Here is a 16,494-nt window from a genome sequence, read left to right as displayed (position 1 = left end):
GGAAAGGAGGGGGCTGTCTGTAACTCCATTTCTAAAGATGAGACAGCCACGCGGTACATGTGTGTGCAAATACCCAGCCCCCGCCTGACGACCTCTGTGGAGGAGGTAGGCCAACACAGGAGCGTCCCTCCAGAAGCAAGGGCCCAAGGACAACGAAGCAGCGCTGGGAGAATCCTGTCCCAGGCCCAGCAAGTGACAGGCATGGGGACAGAGAGGAAGCGCCCAGCGGCAGGACAGCAGGGCTCGCAGGCCCCTCCTCTGCCCATCAGAGCCCACGTCTGTCTGGAGGTAGGGCTGTCCTCTCTCAATGCTTATGTCTCCCAGTTTCTGGTGCAGATTCAGGGGACACCTTTCTTGAAGTTTACTATTTTTTTTTAATTTGAGAGGAAGAGAGACAGAGACAGAGAGAGAGAGAGGCAAATCCCACCCACTGGCTCCCTGCCAAATGCCCAGAGCGGTTAGACCAGGAGGCAGGAACGCCGTCCAGGTCTCCCACCTGGGTGGCAGGGACCCAACTACTTGACCCATCAGAACCTCCTGCTATGGGACGTGGGTATCTTAACTGTCACCGTTCCATGCGACGGTCCTGATCAATGAAACACAAGTCTTGAAATGTCACTCGCAAAGAGCTCTTTGGGGGGGTGCTTCAGCTGTCACGTCTGGTCTTGTCCTTCCCCCATCACCTCCACCCCGCTTCCCAGGGAACGCAGGTGAGCTGGTAGAGCCCCAGCAGCCGCACTGAGAGCGTGAAGGGCAGGGTCACCGCATCAGGACGCAGAGCACCAGGCAGACAGAGCCCCGCACCTCCTGCTTCCGCAGAACTAACAGCAGGAATCGGCACCTGATCTCACGCTACAAAACCCGCAACTCTGAGGCACTGTGAAGCCAATGCCCTCAGCGACACTGGTATCCTGCACCTCGGGCACACGGGCCAGAGAGGTGCGTAGGGCCCGGCTGTGCCAGGCCCACTCCCGCCAAGCACAGCACAAACCAGAACCGCTGAGCCAGAACCGTCCAGAAGAGCAGCAGTGGGCCCCGCCCTCTGACCAGATGAACAGACCAGGACCTCAGCTCAGCTCTTTCCCTCCCATCCAATCGATCACCAAATCCTGCTGAGTCCGCCTCCTCCAAGGCACTCCAGTCCGCCCACTCCCTTCCGACCTGTGACTGTCACTCAGGCACCGCGTGTCTCGGGTCTTCTTCCCGTCACACTGCCCTTCGGTTCACGTCAACCCAGAAAGCAGAAAAGTGACTTAATGGACACTTGACCAAGTCACTCTCCCACTCAGTGACTTCACAGTCCCCAACGCTGGTCCAGCCTCGCCTCTCCTGGTCCTCTGCTAGGCTGTTCCTCCCCCTGGAGACACCCCACCACCCTCCCACGGGGAATTCTGCGCCTGCTCCCTGCCTCTGCGGCGGCACCATCCTCCCTCGTGGCGACACTCGGGCTCCCTGGTCTAGGCGGCTCTCGCTGCTCTGCTTGCCGTAGGAGGTTACCTGACTGAGCAAGTGCTCAGGAAGCCGGCTGACCAGGGGGGCTGTGGAGGCCCACCTGGAGAGGACCCAAGGGAAGGAGCTGGCCGAGTTCGTCACACACTCCTGCCGCACAGGCTCAACAAACACTGGCCCGGCGGATCAAAGACAAAGCCCAGTGCCTGAGCACAGAAGCTCTGCCCAAGCCAGAGTGACCCGCAGTGACCAGTTCCTGGGCAGGGGCTAGCCCGTCACGGATGTGAACACCCAAGGGCATGAGCACAGTGGGGGTCTTGCCCAGAGGCCCTGGAGCCTCACCTCACACAGAAACAGGCAGCAGCACTTAGCTCCACGGATCCGGCCCGAGAGCCACACTCCTCACGGCACCTCCTGATCGCACGACAAGCTCCCCTTCTCTGCTCTGAGACCAGTTTCTTTCAAGATTTACTTTATTTGTTTGAAATGCAGAGTGAGGAAGAGAGGGAGAAGGAGAGAGGGAGAGAAGGCGAGAGGGAGAGAGAGAGGGAGAGGAAGAGGGAGGGAGAGGGAGAGAGTGAGAAAGAGGGAGAGGGAAAGAGGAAGAGAAAGAGAGAGGGAGAGGGAGAGAGGGAGAGGGAGAGAGGGAGAGAAGGAGAGAGGGAGAGGGAGAGGGAGGGAGAGGGAGAGGGAGAGGAAGAGGGAGGGAGAGAGAGAGGAAGAGGGAGAGGAAGAGGGAGAGGAAGAGGGAGGGAGAGGGAGAGGAAGAGGGAGAGGAAGAGGGAGAGGAAGAGGGAGGGAGAGGGAGAGGGAGAGAGTGAGAATGAGAGGGAGAAGGAAAGAGGAAGAGAAGGAAAGAGGGAGAGAGAGGGAAAGAGAGAGGGAGGGAGGGGGAGGGATAGAGAAAGGGAGAAGGAGAGAGAGAGGGAGAGAGAGAGAGAAACAGGAAGAGGGAAAGGGAGAGAGAGAGAGAGAGAGATTATTTCTGTCTACTGGTTCACTTCCCAAATGACCACAACAGATAGGGCTGGGCCAAGCCAACGCCAGGAGCCTGGAACTCCACCCAGGTCTCCCATGCGTGTGCAGGGCCCAAGCACTTGGGTCATCTCCACTGCTGTCCCAGGTGCATCAGCAGGAGCAGGACTTGGACGGGAGCCACGATGTCAGATGCCGGCATTTCGGGCAGTGTTAAGGCTTCACCCACTATACCACAACGCCAGCCCCAGACCCCCGTGCACAGTGAGCTCGTCCAGCAGAACACACAAGGTGAGCCAGCCAGGTGGGCAGAGCGCTGAGCCTCTCCACTGACATGGTTCCAGACTCGGTCTTTACTCACTTCAGCTGCCGGTGAGTACCCGGTCTCGGTGCTCGCCCACAGAACGGGTGCTGGCCACACGTCCTTGTTAGGTGCTCGGTGTGTAAAATAAGCCGTCGAAGCCCTTTGTCGACAGAGCCAGGACTAAGTCCGCGAGGTCCTCTGCTTCAGACCCTCGCTGTGACGTGGACGCTGCTGAAACCCGTGGTGAGGACTCAAGCCCAGACGTCCTGACGTGGAGTCAGGGCTGGGTCCTCCCTGGCCCTCCTTCAGGTGGGAGAGCGGGCGTATGAGAAGTGTTCCCCTGGGTTCAGAGGAGGAAGCCAGTCACAGCGCCTGCGCTCTGCTGCTTCCTGCCCGAGAGGTGGCCGGGAGGCGCGGCAGACACTGGGGAGCAGGTGTGCACTGAGCTGCACTGGGGCCTGAGGGGGCGTTTTGGGCATCCTCAGGCAGAAAGGGCTTCTTCCCCGTTAACCGAGTCCCCCGCCCAGCTCCTGCCGCAGGAGCCGCCTCCCTCAGCTGCTCCACGCGGGTGTGAGTGCGGCCACACTCCCCCTTCCCCACCAGCCATCTGCAAACCGCGAGTCTCCCTCGACAAGTTCGTGTAAATTGCTGACTTGAAACACCAATAAAGTTTACATTCGCAGATCACACCACAGAATGCAAGCCAGAATCAGCAGCCTGCAATGAAAGCGAGAACAAGGGACAAGCAGCGCAGAGCACGCGTGTGTACGATCGCCACTGCCAGGGCTTGAGCTCAAGGTCTACACCAAGGCAACCAGCAAGACACAGGACCACAGGCTCCGGCTTGCACCAAACTGGAGCTCTCTACTAGGGAGGAAGAAGAGGGCATTCCAGTCAGTGCCTTTGCCTCCTCCACTCTCAGATGCTCCGCGGCCCTCGAGTGGCCGGCATTGGCCTCCAGAGAAGGTGTGGTGAGGTCAGCCCCAGGCGGAAGCCCTGTCAGGCACCGAGATCCAGCACAAAGGAGGAAGTGAGCATGGCCGGGAGACTCTCAGCAGCAGGCAGCTGGCTCTCCAGGCTGGCGCTCCAGGCTCCAGCGCCGTCAGCACTGAAGACACTGACGCCCCACTCCCTCGCCAAGGCCTGGCCCAGCTCTCCCCACTGTGCCCCTCTTGCTGCGTCCAAAGTCTCGCGGGAATTCCTACATCCCACTCTTGGTAGCGACTATTTGCCCATGGGCTTCTCTAAACAGCTCAGACCTGCAGGCACGCGAGGCGAGACGCGTTCGCTCGTGCCTGTGCCACTGCTAAGCCTGAGGCCTGGCGGACACCCCCTGTCCTGCTCCCTCAGTCCCTGCAGTCCTCGACTCCGCCTCCCCAGCTCCCTGGTGATTTCCGGGCCAAGAAGCCTCCAGGAATGTCCACAGGAGGACACGAGGAGGACATGACGTCTTCGTCGGGGTTCTCAGCACCACCTGACCCACCTTTCGGGAGATGCAGATCTGGAACTGCTGCCGGGACTCTTCTGGCGGCCCCAGGAAATGCAAGTGAGAACAGGCCGGGGCGATGGCGGGAGGGGTGGCGGCTGTACACCCTGGACCGGAGGAGGCTGCTTCTGTCGGAGGACCTTGGCCTTGGTGCACACAGTGGGGGCTGTGGAGGCACAAGGGTGCCACCTGCCACCCCACGCACAGCAGACTCACTTCCAACCTGCAGAGGTGGTGAGGCCCTTCCCTCCCACCAGCGTGCTCACTCGGGCAGAACACTGCCAGGACGAACCAAGACCCCAGTCTCCACCCGGCTCTGCAGGCAGACTAGTCCCTGACCAGAGCACACGTCCTCCCCAACACACGCCGGCAGAGTTGGGTCGCTGGACACGGGGCTGCCAGGTGGTGACCTGCGTGACCAGGCCCTGGCCAGTGGGGTGACCTGCGTGACCAGGCCCTGGCCAGTGGGGTGACCTGCGTGACCAGGCCATGACCACTGGCGTGACCAGTGAGACAGTGAGGAGACCTGCATGACCAGGCTCTGAACAGTGGGGTGACCTGCATGACTAGGCCCTGACCAGTGGGGTGACCTGCGTGACCAGGCCCTGGCCAGTGGGGTGACCTGCGTGACCAGGCCCTGGCCAGTGGGGTGACCTGCGTGACCAGGCCCCGGCCAGTGGGGTGACCTGCGTGACCAGGCCCCAACCAGTGGGGTGACCTGTGTGACCAGGCCCCGACCAGTGGGGCGACTTTGTGACCAGGCCCTGACCAGTGGGGTGACCTGTGTGACCAGGCCCTGGCCAGTGGGGTGACCTGCGTGACCAGGCCCTGGCCAGTGGGGTGACCTGCGTGACCAGGCCCTGACCAGTGGGGTGACCTATGTGACCAGGCCCTGGCCAGTGGGGTGACCTATGTGACCAGGCCCTGACCAGTGGGGTGACCTGCATGACCAGGCCCTGGCCAGTGGGGTGACCTGCGTGACCAGGCCCTGGCCAGTGGGGTGACCTATGTGACCAGGCCCTGGCCAGTGGGGTGACCTGCGTGATCAGGCCCTGATGGGTAGCATGCACAAGAAGCAAGGCATGACTCCTGAGAGCATCCCAGGACATATGCACCTGCCCTCGGCCCCTCTCCAGCCCTCCATCTAGGATGAGGACTCGGTCTGCCTGCTGAGCCACACCCTTCACCCCACTACATGGATGGCCACCAGACACGGACACTCTCTCAGAGGGGCGGGAGTGCTGGGGAACGGTATCTCAGGCAAAGGCCCTCCCCCAAAATAACACAGCACAGAAGGGGTCCCCACAACTGTGATGTCCCCGGTGCCAGCTGATGTTAGCCAATCACCCAGAGTAAGAATCTCTGGATCGGAGCTGTGGCACAGAGGGTTAAGGCCCCACCTGTAACGCAGGCATTTGGTATCAGAGTGCCAGTTCAAGTCCCGCTGCTCCACTTCCCATCCAGCTCCCTGTTAATGTGCCCAGAAAAGCAGCGGAAGATGACCCAAGTGCTTGGTCCCTGCCACCCACGTGGGAGACCCGGATGCAGGTCAGGGCTCCTGGCTTCAGCCTGAACCAGCCCCAGCCATTGTGGCCACGTGGGGAGTAAAACAGTGGATGGACTCACTCTCTCTCTCTCTCTCTCTCTCCTCCCTCCCTCCCTCCCTCCCTCTCCCTCTCTCTCTGTCATTCTGTCTTTCGAATAAAACAAATATTTTTCTAAAAAAGAATTTCTGAGGCTCCAAACCCACAAAACAGCCACAAGAGGAGACTTCCGGCCATTTGTATCGCAGCAGGGAGAAGAGCCTGAGCTCACCCACAGCTGACACCTTCGCAAGGATGGGGGAGCCCCAACGCTGGAGTGCGAGGAACAACAGGCGGGCACGCTGTGTGTGACAGCACACGCACACGCCCCGCCCTTTCTTTCCGGCTCCTGAGCCCCTGCACAGCATGAAGCTTCTGGAATCCCATGCTTCGATTAGAACCCGGTGCTCGCCCCGTCGCAACCCTGCGACTCGGGACAAGTCCCGGTGCCTGTCTCGCCCCTCCACAGAAGTGCGGGGAGGAGCAGGGTTGCACGGGAAGCCCACAGCACAGGGCCGAGGGCGAGGCGGGCTGGCTGGGGGCGGCTGAGCAGCCACAGCTCCTCTCCTGGGCTCAGACACCCCCGTGACTCCCGGGGATGTGCTCAGCTCAGGAAAGTCCTGTGTGCAGGATGTGACTAGAGTCAGGACTTGCAGCAGTGCCCCGTCACGGGCACACCTCCAGGGGCCAGGGGCGGGATCCTCTGCCTTCCGAGCTCCTACCTTGCACCCTGGGGGCCACCCATGAACGGGGGGACACACCTCCTGGGTGCCTGGATTCCTCTGGGTCTGGTAGCCACCCTTTGTCCTCAGGCAGGTGCCCCGCTTTGTCCCGCATAGTTTCTGGTCTCCTGCACTTAGCACACAGGTGGCTTCTGATCCCTAATTCACTGCTCAGAAAATGACCCCTAACATCAAGGCCCGAGAACCGCCTCATTTTAGCGTCCACTCAGAGAAGTACTTGTTTTGTTTTGTTTTTTTATTATTATTTTTTGACAGGCAGAGTGGACAGTGAGAGAGAGACAGAGAGAAAGGTCTTCCTTTGCCGTTGGTTCACCCTCCAATGGCCGCTGTGGCCGGCGCACCGCGCTGATCCGATGGCAGGATCCAGGGGCTTCTCCTGGTCTCCCATGGGGTGCAGGGCCCAAGCACTTGGGCCATCCTCCACTGCACTCCCTGGCCACAGCAGAGAGCTGGCCTGGAAGAGGGGCAACCGGGACAGGATCGGTGCCCCGACCGGGACTAGAACCCGGTGTGCCGGCGCCGCAAGGTGGAGGATTAGCCTAGTGAGCCACGGCGCCGGCCTCAGAGAAGTACTTGTAAACGACTGTCAGCTTTTGAAAACAAGGAGCGGGCTCCCACTGGCCGTCAGCAAGCTCTCCCCAGCCGACTCAGTGGCCCCAGCGAGGCGGGCAGGCGCCTGGCTCCCCCTGTGCTGCAGAGGTCCGCTCTAACCCCAGAGGCACCACAGCCCTCAGGTGAGGCTGCCGGCTCCTGACCCTGATTAGCGCCCCTCCCCCTCTACCTGTTCAGTTTTCTGGGGGAGAAAAGGGAAGCAGAAGAAAGGAAATAGCAGCTTAGGAAGAGCGGGGATGGGGAGGAGGCTGGGAGGAGGGAAGGACGGGGAGGGAGAAAGAGAGAGAATGGATCTAGAAGCAGCAAGGGAGGCAGAGGGGGCCAACACAGCAGAGCAGAGGCTAGGGGCGGGGCCACGGCAGGAGCAAGCCCCATCCTCTTCACACTCTGCCTAGGCCACAGCAAAGCCCCCAACACCTCCTTTCCTGTGTCAAGAATGCCTCCTTAGGATGAAGCCTCGTTGAAACCTTAGGACCCCAGGGAAAGCAGGCGTGCCTGCACTCACAGCAGGGAGGGAGAGGTGCTAGGGAGGCGTGGGGAGCAGGAGGCAGTGGGAATGCCAACCCCTTCCCAGCAGAGCCAAGTCTGGGTCCCCCTCCTGGGCCCCTGTCCCTGTCAACCCCTAGAAGCGATCGCTCAGCTGAGGACGGAGGGCCGCCGCCCCCTCCCCCGACCAGCACCGTGTGCACAGCGCGCAGGAATGCTTCCTGCTAACCTGGGACCAGATCCCAGTCTTGCTGCTCCCAGCTATGCAGCTGAGGACCAGTTATTTAACCTCTCCGCCCCTAGGTCTGGGTCTACACCACAGGGGTAACAGTAAAAGCCCACGCAGAGGTTTCCCGTGGCAGCCATGACAAGTTACCCCAGACTAGGCAGAGTAAGACAGCAGGACCCCCACGCTCAGTGCTGGAGGCCAGACCGGAGGTCGCGGTGTGGGCAGCAGGACCCCCACGCTCAGTGCTGGAGGCCAGACCAGAGGTCGCGGTGTGGGCAGCAGGACCCCCACGCTCAGTGCTGGAGGCCAGACCTGAGGTCGCGGTGTGGGCAGGAGGGCACCCCCCAGAGGGTCCAGGGAAGCGTCTTCCTGCCTCTTCCAGCTGCTGTGCCCCAGGCGTCCCGGACTTGTGGCCACATGGCTCCAGCCTGCCTCTATGCATGGCCTTCCTCTGCTGGCCGGTCCGTGTCATGCCTCCGTCCGCCTCCCCCTACACAAGCAGCACCCGGATCACCCAGGGCAAGTTCCCTCTCTCTAGATCCGAATGCCCCGGGGTTTGGGACGTGGACACGGCTTTGGGGGTCACATGTGGCCCGTACGCCTCCTTCCTAAGGCGGCTGTGAAGACTTGGTGAGCTGGAGCCTGCACAGCGTTGCCGCTGCCAGCGCCACGTGGCTGCTCTGCTGCTCGCCGTCGTCGGCTCTCACTATTATCCCTGAGCGACTGAACACCATCGGCGTGGAGAAAGTCTCTCTCCCTCCTGTCTCTTCCTGGAGGACATCCCAGGGAGGCACTGACCATCTGTAACCCCTGCTCGCACTCTGACCACCTCCTGTCTACCACACAGCGCCAGCCTAAGGACCAGGGCCCCGCAGGCAGGCCTGGGTGGCTGGGCAGGCCAAAGTCCTTCCTCGTCTCTGCCACGGGAGGCCACAGAACATTTGCAAGGTGACCTGGGGGCAGTCCTCGGGTCACAAGGACTGTGACCCCCCTAGAGGGACCGCCACCTTCTCAGGAGAGCTGGGTCACCCTCCCTCCTCTCGCCTGCACACACGCCGCCCTCACTGACGGCCCCTGCCCATCCACGACGGGCAGCTGAGCACCCCTTCCCTTCCCTGGGCGGCCGCCCTGCTGTCCCCATGCACACGCGAAGCCCCTACTGCAGCCTCTGTCCCCGGCCTTAGGACGACTCCCCCTACGCTGACAGGAAGTGTTCATTTATGCCAATCACGTGGCACCGCATTTATTTTTAACCTGCCTAACCGTCTCCAGGAAGGAGAATGTGTGCCCTCAAAGAGAAGCATGAGACGGGGCGACGCGGCGGGACGGGGTGGCGAAGGCCACTGGCGGGGCGCACGGCAGAGCGCCTCTCAGAATTGGTGCTCACGGGTGGGTGCACATGCCAGGGACAGGACGCCTGTGCGCCCAGCACTTCGGGGACCGGCTGGGGGCCTCAACGCCCCCACCTTGGAAACACAGAGACCATGTTGCCCCCTTTGTCATTTCCAGATTTGTGGGCCCCAGACCCCTCCCTGGGAGAGGCAGCCGCATCACGCCTCTCGGGCCCTGGGACACACTCCTCGCCAGTGAACAGCGGGGCCGGCCCCAGGCCCTCACTGTGCTCCTCTGCCTGCTCTTCCTCCATTCCTTCCCTCCCGTGACGCCTCCAGCACTCGAGAGGCCAAGAGGGAAGAGCCTGGCCCAGGCCCCCGGCCTGCAAAAATGTCCCGAGGGCTACAGGCCACGCAGGGCAGGGCTGGGCTCCCCCACAACCTGGAACGTGGACCGTGGAGGCCGCCAGGCAGGGCTGAGACAAAGGCTGTCAGAGCCACCCATTCCAAGCCTGCCTGCCCGGAGGGTCCCGGGAGCACAGGTGCCCATGCAGAAGCCCCTCCCCCACACCGGCCAGCCTGCTCCAGTCACAGGAAGCTGGACTCCTCAGACAGGAAATGCACATTTCAAAACACCTGCAAAACACCTGAGCTGTGCTCCCCAGGAGATGGCAGTCAGACTTGCATGGGCAGGGGGGCAGCCCCTCTGCGCGCCCATGGAGCTGGACAGAGTGGCACTGCCCCCAAACCCAGCCTGTGGGGCCCGGGGCCTTCCAAGGGGCAACAGGCCAGGAGAATGGGTGGGGGACACTCTATGAGGCAGCTTCTGCAGACGCCGTCCCCAGCCTGGGCCACCCCTGCCTGCAGTCACGCCATCCATGCGAGGGGCCTGTGACACTGGCATCAGGGGCTCGAAGCAGGGAGCCAGAGCGTACGTCCCAGTCCTGGCTCATCCAGTTCCAATCCAGCTCTCTGCTAATGGCCTGGGAAAGCAGCAGAAGATGGCCCAAGTGCTTGGGACCCTGCACTACGTGGGAGACTAGGATGGAGTTCCAGGTTCCTGGTTTTCTCCTAGCCCAGCCCTGGCCATTGTGGCCATTTGAAGACTGAACCAGATGGAAGGCATCTCTCTTTCTCTCTCTCTCTCTCTCTCTCTCTCTCTCTCGCTCTCTCTCTTTCAAATACATAAATCTTAAAAACAAAAATCAGAGGTCACATGTGACTCTTGGTCACTGGAGCTGGGCCACGTGGACCCTCAGACACTCCCAGAACCACATCCGGTCTCGTGGTGTCTGTGTCTCTGAGGTAAAGGTCAGTCCAGGCCTAGCCACAGCACACTGGCCAAGCCGCGTGCCCAGAGAGACCCAACGTGCACCACGCCAGCCTTGCCTGAAGAGGGCCAGCCCTGCCGCGGGGAGCCGCGTGCCCAGAGACCCAACGTCACCACGCCAGCCTTGCCTGAAGAAGGCCAGCCCTGCCGCGGGGAGCCGCGTGCCCAGAGACCCAACGTCACCACGCCAGCCTTGCCTGAAGAGGGCCAGCCCTGCCGCGGGGAGCCGCGTGCCCAGAGACCCAACGTCACCACGCCAGCCTTGCCTGAAGAGGGCCAGCCCTGCCGCGGGGAGCCGCGTGCCCAGAGACCCAACGTCACCACGCCAGCCTTGCCTGAAGAGGGCCAGCCCTGCCGCGGGGAGCCGCGTGCCCAGAGACCCAACGTCACCACGCCAGCCTTGCCTGAAGAGGGCCAGCCCTGCCGCGGGGAGCCGCCAGGCCCCTTGTCTGGAACTGCAGCTTCCCCAGCCCCCAGCCCGAGGGGTGCTGGAGAACAAGGTCCACCAAGGCTGGTGGGACTGCAGCAAACATCAGGGAGCTGGACAATGCCCAGTGCGGGCGAGAAAGCGGGGAGCAGGACCCCTGCGCACTGTCCGTACGACCACCCAGAGGGCAAACCAGAGAGCTCTGCTCAAACGAGCCTGACACATCCCCTCCGCGGACCACAGCCCTCGGGCCGCGTCACAGGAAGTCCTCGCCAACACAGGCTCCTGACTTCCCCCGCAGCTCGTGTGGCTTTGGGGAGGCCAGGCACCCTTGTGGGGAGCAGGTGTATGACACACAGGTGCTCAGCACAGTCAGCAACAACCACCCAGAAACACACAGCAACCGGGGCTGCTAGAGGGCACAGGACCACGCGGGAGGCTAGGAACCCACTAGGTCCCCACACAGCCTAGGGCATCACAGGCGCGAGTGGGGCCGGGGCGCCATGGGGGGAATACAAGGGGGAGGCCCCTGAAGCAGAGGGAGGAGAGGAGAGGAAGGGACAGGGAAGAGGAGAGTGGGAGGAAGGGTTGGCCGGGATGGGGGTGCTGGGGTTCCCCAAACCCAGCCCTGTGCCCCTGGGCCAGGGCAGCAGGTGCCTGCAGGTGGGGCCCAGAGCAGAGCGCCAGCACCACAGCAAGGTGATCAGACACAGGGGGGAGAGGAGAACCTGGGGAACAGGGTTCTGCTGAAACCACAACTCCAGGGGAGCCGGGGAGGACACACAGACTCCAGGAGCTGGCATGGCCGCTCCCATGGTCCTCACAGGCTGGCACACCAGGGGAGCCGGGGAGGACACGCAGAGACTCCGGGGAGGACACGCAGAGACTCCGGGGAGGACACACAGAGACTCCAGGGAGGACACACAGAGACTCCGGGGAGGGCACACAGAGACTCCAGGAGCTGGCATGGCCGCTCCGGTGGTCCTCACAGGCTGGCACACCAGGGGAGCCGGGGAGGACACGCAGAGACTCCGGGGAGGACACACAGAGACTCCGGGGAGGACACGCAGAGACTCCAGGGAGGACACACAGAGACTCCAGGGAGGACACACAGAGACTCCAGGGAGGGCACACAGAGACTCCAGGAGCTGGCATGGCCGCTCCCATGGTCCTCACAGGCTGGCACACCAGGGGTCTCTGCTGGGTTCCAGGGGAGCCGGGGAGGACACACAGAGACTCCGGGGAGGACACACAGAGACTCCAGGGAGGACACACAGAGACTCCGGGGAGGACACACAGAGACTCCAGGAGCTGGCATGGCCACTCCCGTGGTCCTCACAGGCTGGCACACCAGGGGAGCCGGGGAGGACACACAGAGACTCCAGGGAGGACACACAGAGACTCCGGGGAGGGCACACAGAGACTCCAGGAGCTGGCATGGCCGCTCCGGTGGTCCTCACAGGCTGGCACACCAGGGGAGCCGGGGAGGACACGCAGAGACTCCGGGGAGGACACACAGAGACTCCGGGGAGGGCACACAGAGACTCCAGGAGCTGGCATGGCCGCTCCGGTGGTCCTCACAGGCTGGCACACCAGGGGAGCCGGGGAGGACACGCAGAGACTCCGGGGAGGACACACAGAGACTCCGGGGAGGACACGCAGAGACTCCAGGGAGGACACACAGAGACTCCAGGGAGGACACACAGAGACTCCAGGGAGGGCACACAGAGACTCCAGGAGCTGGCATGGCCGCTCCCATGGTCCTCACAGGCTGGCACACCAGGGGTCTCTGCTGGGTTCCAGGGGAGCCGGGGAGGACACACAGAGACTCCGGGGAGGACACACAGAGACTCCAGGGAGGACACACAGAGACTCCGGGGAGGACACACAGAGACTCCAGGAGCTGGCATGGCCACTCCCGTGGTCCTCACAGGCTGGCACACCAGGGGAGCCGGGGAGGACACACAGAGACTCCGGGGAGGACACGCAGAGACTCCGGGGAGGACACACAGAGACTCCAGGAGCTGGCATGGCCACTCCCGTGGTCCTCACAGGCTGGCACACCAGGGGTCTCTGCTGGGTTCCCAGATCCCAAACATCCTCGCAGATGTGGGAAATGCCTAGAAAACTGAAGGAAACCACAGCCCACACGGCACCATAAGCAGACAGCTGGGCACACAGGAAGTGGTAGGGCAGCTCCCAGGGGTCCCCACAGCAGCGGCAGCAGCCCTGGGGCACCGGCGAAGTGCAGATTCTCGCCCTCTCCCCCAGACAAGCGGAGAGGGGCCCAGGGTGCAGCCATAACCCATGCTGGAGCTGCCGCACGGAGACCAGCGGTCACCAGCCCGTGTGCAAGCATCCTGGCTCCAGCAAAACTTCAGCCTGGGGTCCAAACGTGCAGGCGAGAGGCGACATGTCTGCAGCTGGGCCTCTGCCCACGCCCTGCAGTTGCTAAGCTCGGAGCAAACAGAGCTGAGCTGCAGGCGGGAAGACACGGCACGGCTGCTCCTCCTCCTGCGAGCCCAGCCTTCTCTGCCATCTGCCTGGGGCAGCTTCCTAAACACTCAGGGGAGGCCCCCAGCCCCCCACGCCTGACCCACTTGTCTTCTTCTCAGGGGCGGTGGGGGTCGGGGGAGCAAGTGACAGCCGCCAGTCCCTTCCCTGACGTAACCTGAAAGGCTTCCGGTCCTGATGACGGAGTCGCAGCCCCGTCACCCCAGGGAGAGGGGCTGTAAGCAGCCCTCCGGTCCCTACACCCAGGGCTGCCCCCTGGAGCCAGGGGCTCAGGCCTTGAGGACACAAACAGCGCACCATTGCCAGGAGACACAGGCATTTCCGGGGCGTCCAGCAAGGCGCCTCAGGGGAGCAGTGGGCACTAGGTCAGTGTGAGAGGCCCGTGCCCTCTGACCTCGCCCGCCCCGGGCTCAGCGCGAGCCACCATGGAGGAGGACGCTGCTCCCAGCCCCTGCACGAGGACCAAGAGCCTGGACGTGGGCGCGTCCCTCGGGTCCCGGCCCTCGCGGGGAGCTCCGTGTCCTCTCCCGCGGGGCTCCTCTGCCCACGTCCACCTGCGCTGGGGAGGTGGCTTCACCTCTGGTTGGTGAGGGGAGCGTGGAGCCCGGACGCGGGGTCCTGGCCCTCCATCGCCCCAATACTCTCCAGACCCGCAGGGAGCCCCGGCTCAGCGGGAAGTGCCTCCTCTTCCTCCCCCCGCCCTCTCAGCCTCCCCCAGACCACCGGACAGCAGCAAGTCCGCTCCTCCGGGGGCCTCCTGGCGCCGGCGCCCCCGCCCGCCCCAGTCCGCGCAGCCGGGGCCCCCGGCCGGTCTCCCACAGAAGCCAGGAGCAGCCGGGCCGAGGGAGCTGCCCCGGAGGCAGCCTGCGTGATGGCCGGCACACACGCGCCGCGCACGCCCACGCCGGCGGCCGCCTGGACACGCCGCCTTCAGGTGGGGCTGTGGGGCGTGTGCCGCCCCGCTGCCCGCCTGGGCCCCCGCGCGTCCCCGCACCCCCGCCCCCACGCCCAGCCCGGGGAGCCGGGGCCTGGGCAGCGCCGGCCGGGAGCCGCCAGCGGGGCCCGCGGGGCTGCTCTGCAAAGCCGGGGGGCGCAGAGGGGGAAGGCGGCCGCCCGGCCCGGCCCCGCGCCCAGGGCCCCGCATCCGGGCCACCGGCCGCGGCGCAGACCCCGCGCAAGGGCGGCCCCCGCCACTCGAAGCAGCAGGGGGCGGGCGACCCCCGCCGCCGCGGCGCGCGCCGGGAGGCTCGGGGAAGCGGGGAGCTGCTTTGAGGAGAAAAACGTCCACCTCAGCCTACCTGAGAAGCCGGCGAGCCGCGGCGCCGGGCTCAGCGCGCAACCACTGCGGCGGCCTCGGAGTCGGATTACAAACGGGGGCGGGGCGGGGGCGGGGCGGGGGCGGGGCGGGGGCGGGGCCGGCCCGGGCGGGGCGGGGCCTGGCCGGCGGCGCTCGCCATTGGCTCGCCTGCCCGCCTGGATCCTGCCAGAAATGATTCATTAGTTTTCTCCAGGCGCAGAGACAGCGACCGGCATCGTCCACCGGGCAGCGGCCGCAGCCGGAGCCCAGGAGACGTCAGTGTGCGAACGCGCACACGCTCGCACCCCAAGATGGCTCTGCCCCCTCACGGCCACTTTCTCCCCCCCCCCCCCCCCCGAGCTGGGGTCGAAGCTGCGGGAAACGAGAACGCAGCGGCGCGGGCGCGGCAGGGCCGGGGCTGCAGCGCCCCCCTCCCGCCCCCCAAACGCGGCGCAGGACCCGCTGCGAGCCACGGGTCACGGGGTCTCGGCCGTCAGGCCCGAGTGGACACTGCCCCTGCTCGCCCTGCACCCCCAGAGGCTCCCGCCCCCGGGGCCCCCGGCAGCCGCTGGCCCAACCTGCGCCCTAGCAACCAGGCCGCGGTGCGGGGAGGAAGCGGCCGGGCGTGCGTGCACCGCACACGGTGAAAATCCCACCCTGTCCGGCAGTGCGTGGAGCCCGCACGCGCCCGGCTGCGCCCTAAGGAAGCCGGAGGAAGGGTGGACAGCGCCTGAGGCTTCTCCAGGGAGCAGGCTGACCTCGCCGGCTGGAGACCGGTGGCCCGAAGCACCCGCACGCCTCCCAGCCATGGGCGAACAGCGAGGCTCTGAGGCTGCGGGCCCTTCCCCAGGCCGCGGCAGGATTTCTGGGGCCAGGCCTCAGCAGGTGTCCGGGAGCTCCGCACACCCCCGGCCTCTGCACAGCGCGCTCTGTGTAGAGAACAGACCGAGCAGCCAGGGGCTCCAAACGAGTACGATCAGGCTGGAGGCCTGGCGCTGAGGGTTCAAGCCACGCACAAGTGTGGCAGTGTTGCTCCCCCCCCCCAAATGCGCAGCTGCTATGCGTTGGTCCAAACTTTTAAAATAAGCTTAAAGATTGGTTTTTTAAAATTTTATTTGGAAGGTAGAGTTACAGAGAGAGAACAGGAGAGAGGGAGAGAGGATCTTCCACCCACTGGTTTGCTCCCCAAATGACTGCCACAGCCAGGGCTGGTCCAGGCCAAAGCCAGGAGCTTCATCCAGGTCTCCCACCTGGGTGCAGGAGCCCACGCATCTGGGCCATCTTCCTCTGCTTTCCCAGGCCACAGCAGAGAGCTGCATCGGAAGTGGAGCAGCCAGGATTCGAACTGGTGCCCATATGGTGGCGTTGCAGGCAGCGCTTTAACCCTCTATGCCACAACACCAGCCCCTAAAGGTAAGTTTAAAATTTAAGAAGGCTTGGGCTGACATCCAGGGGAGGGTAGCAAGCTGCCTGCCGCCCCTTCATTCCCAGACAGGACTGTCAGCATCACCATGGGCAGGTGCAGGGGAGCCGGCTGCAAGCACACGCCTGGCTGGTTCAGCCCAGCTCGGCTCACAGAGCGGCAGAAGTCACCTCTGGCTACTCTGCACAGCACCCATGACCGCCAAGGGGGCCACCCACGGGGTGGAGTAGTACTCAGCTGTCGAAAGGACAGGTGCGCCTTGGAAACGTGACACAGAGCAGGAAAGCAGGCACAGGAGGCCACGT

At 64.0% G+C, this 16,494-nt stretch overlaps 1 protein-coding gene across 3 annotated transcripts in view; it reads right to left on the bottom strand.

Annotated features, from left to right (window-relative positions):
• The window catches only part of RIMBP2 (RIMS binding protein 2), a 189,009-nt gene extending 174,190 nt beyond the window's left edge, over nt 1–14,819 (bottom strand). For all 3 annotated transcript variants that reach the window (XM_062182189.1, XM_062182192.1, XM_062182193.1), the window contains exon 1: nt 14,768–14,819. The gene's annotated coding sequence lies outside the window, so the exon portion shown is untranslated. The remainder of the gene's footprint in view (nt 1–14,767) is intronic.
• Between the last annotated feature and the right edge of the window lie 1,675 nt (nt 14,820–16,494).

Source organism: Lepus europaeus, chromosome 23 (genome assembly GCF_033115175.1).
Source record: "Lepus europaeus isolate LE1 chromosome 23, mLepTim1.pri, whole genome shotgun sequence".
NCBI lineage: Eukaryota > Metazoa > Chordata > Mammalia > Lagomorpha > Leporidae > Lepus > Lepus europaeus.
Note: the sequence above shows the minus strand (reverse complement) of the source record. Positions and strands in the feature narration are given on the sequence as shown.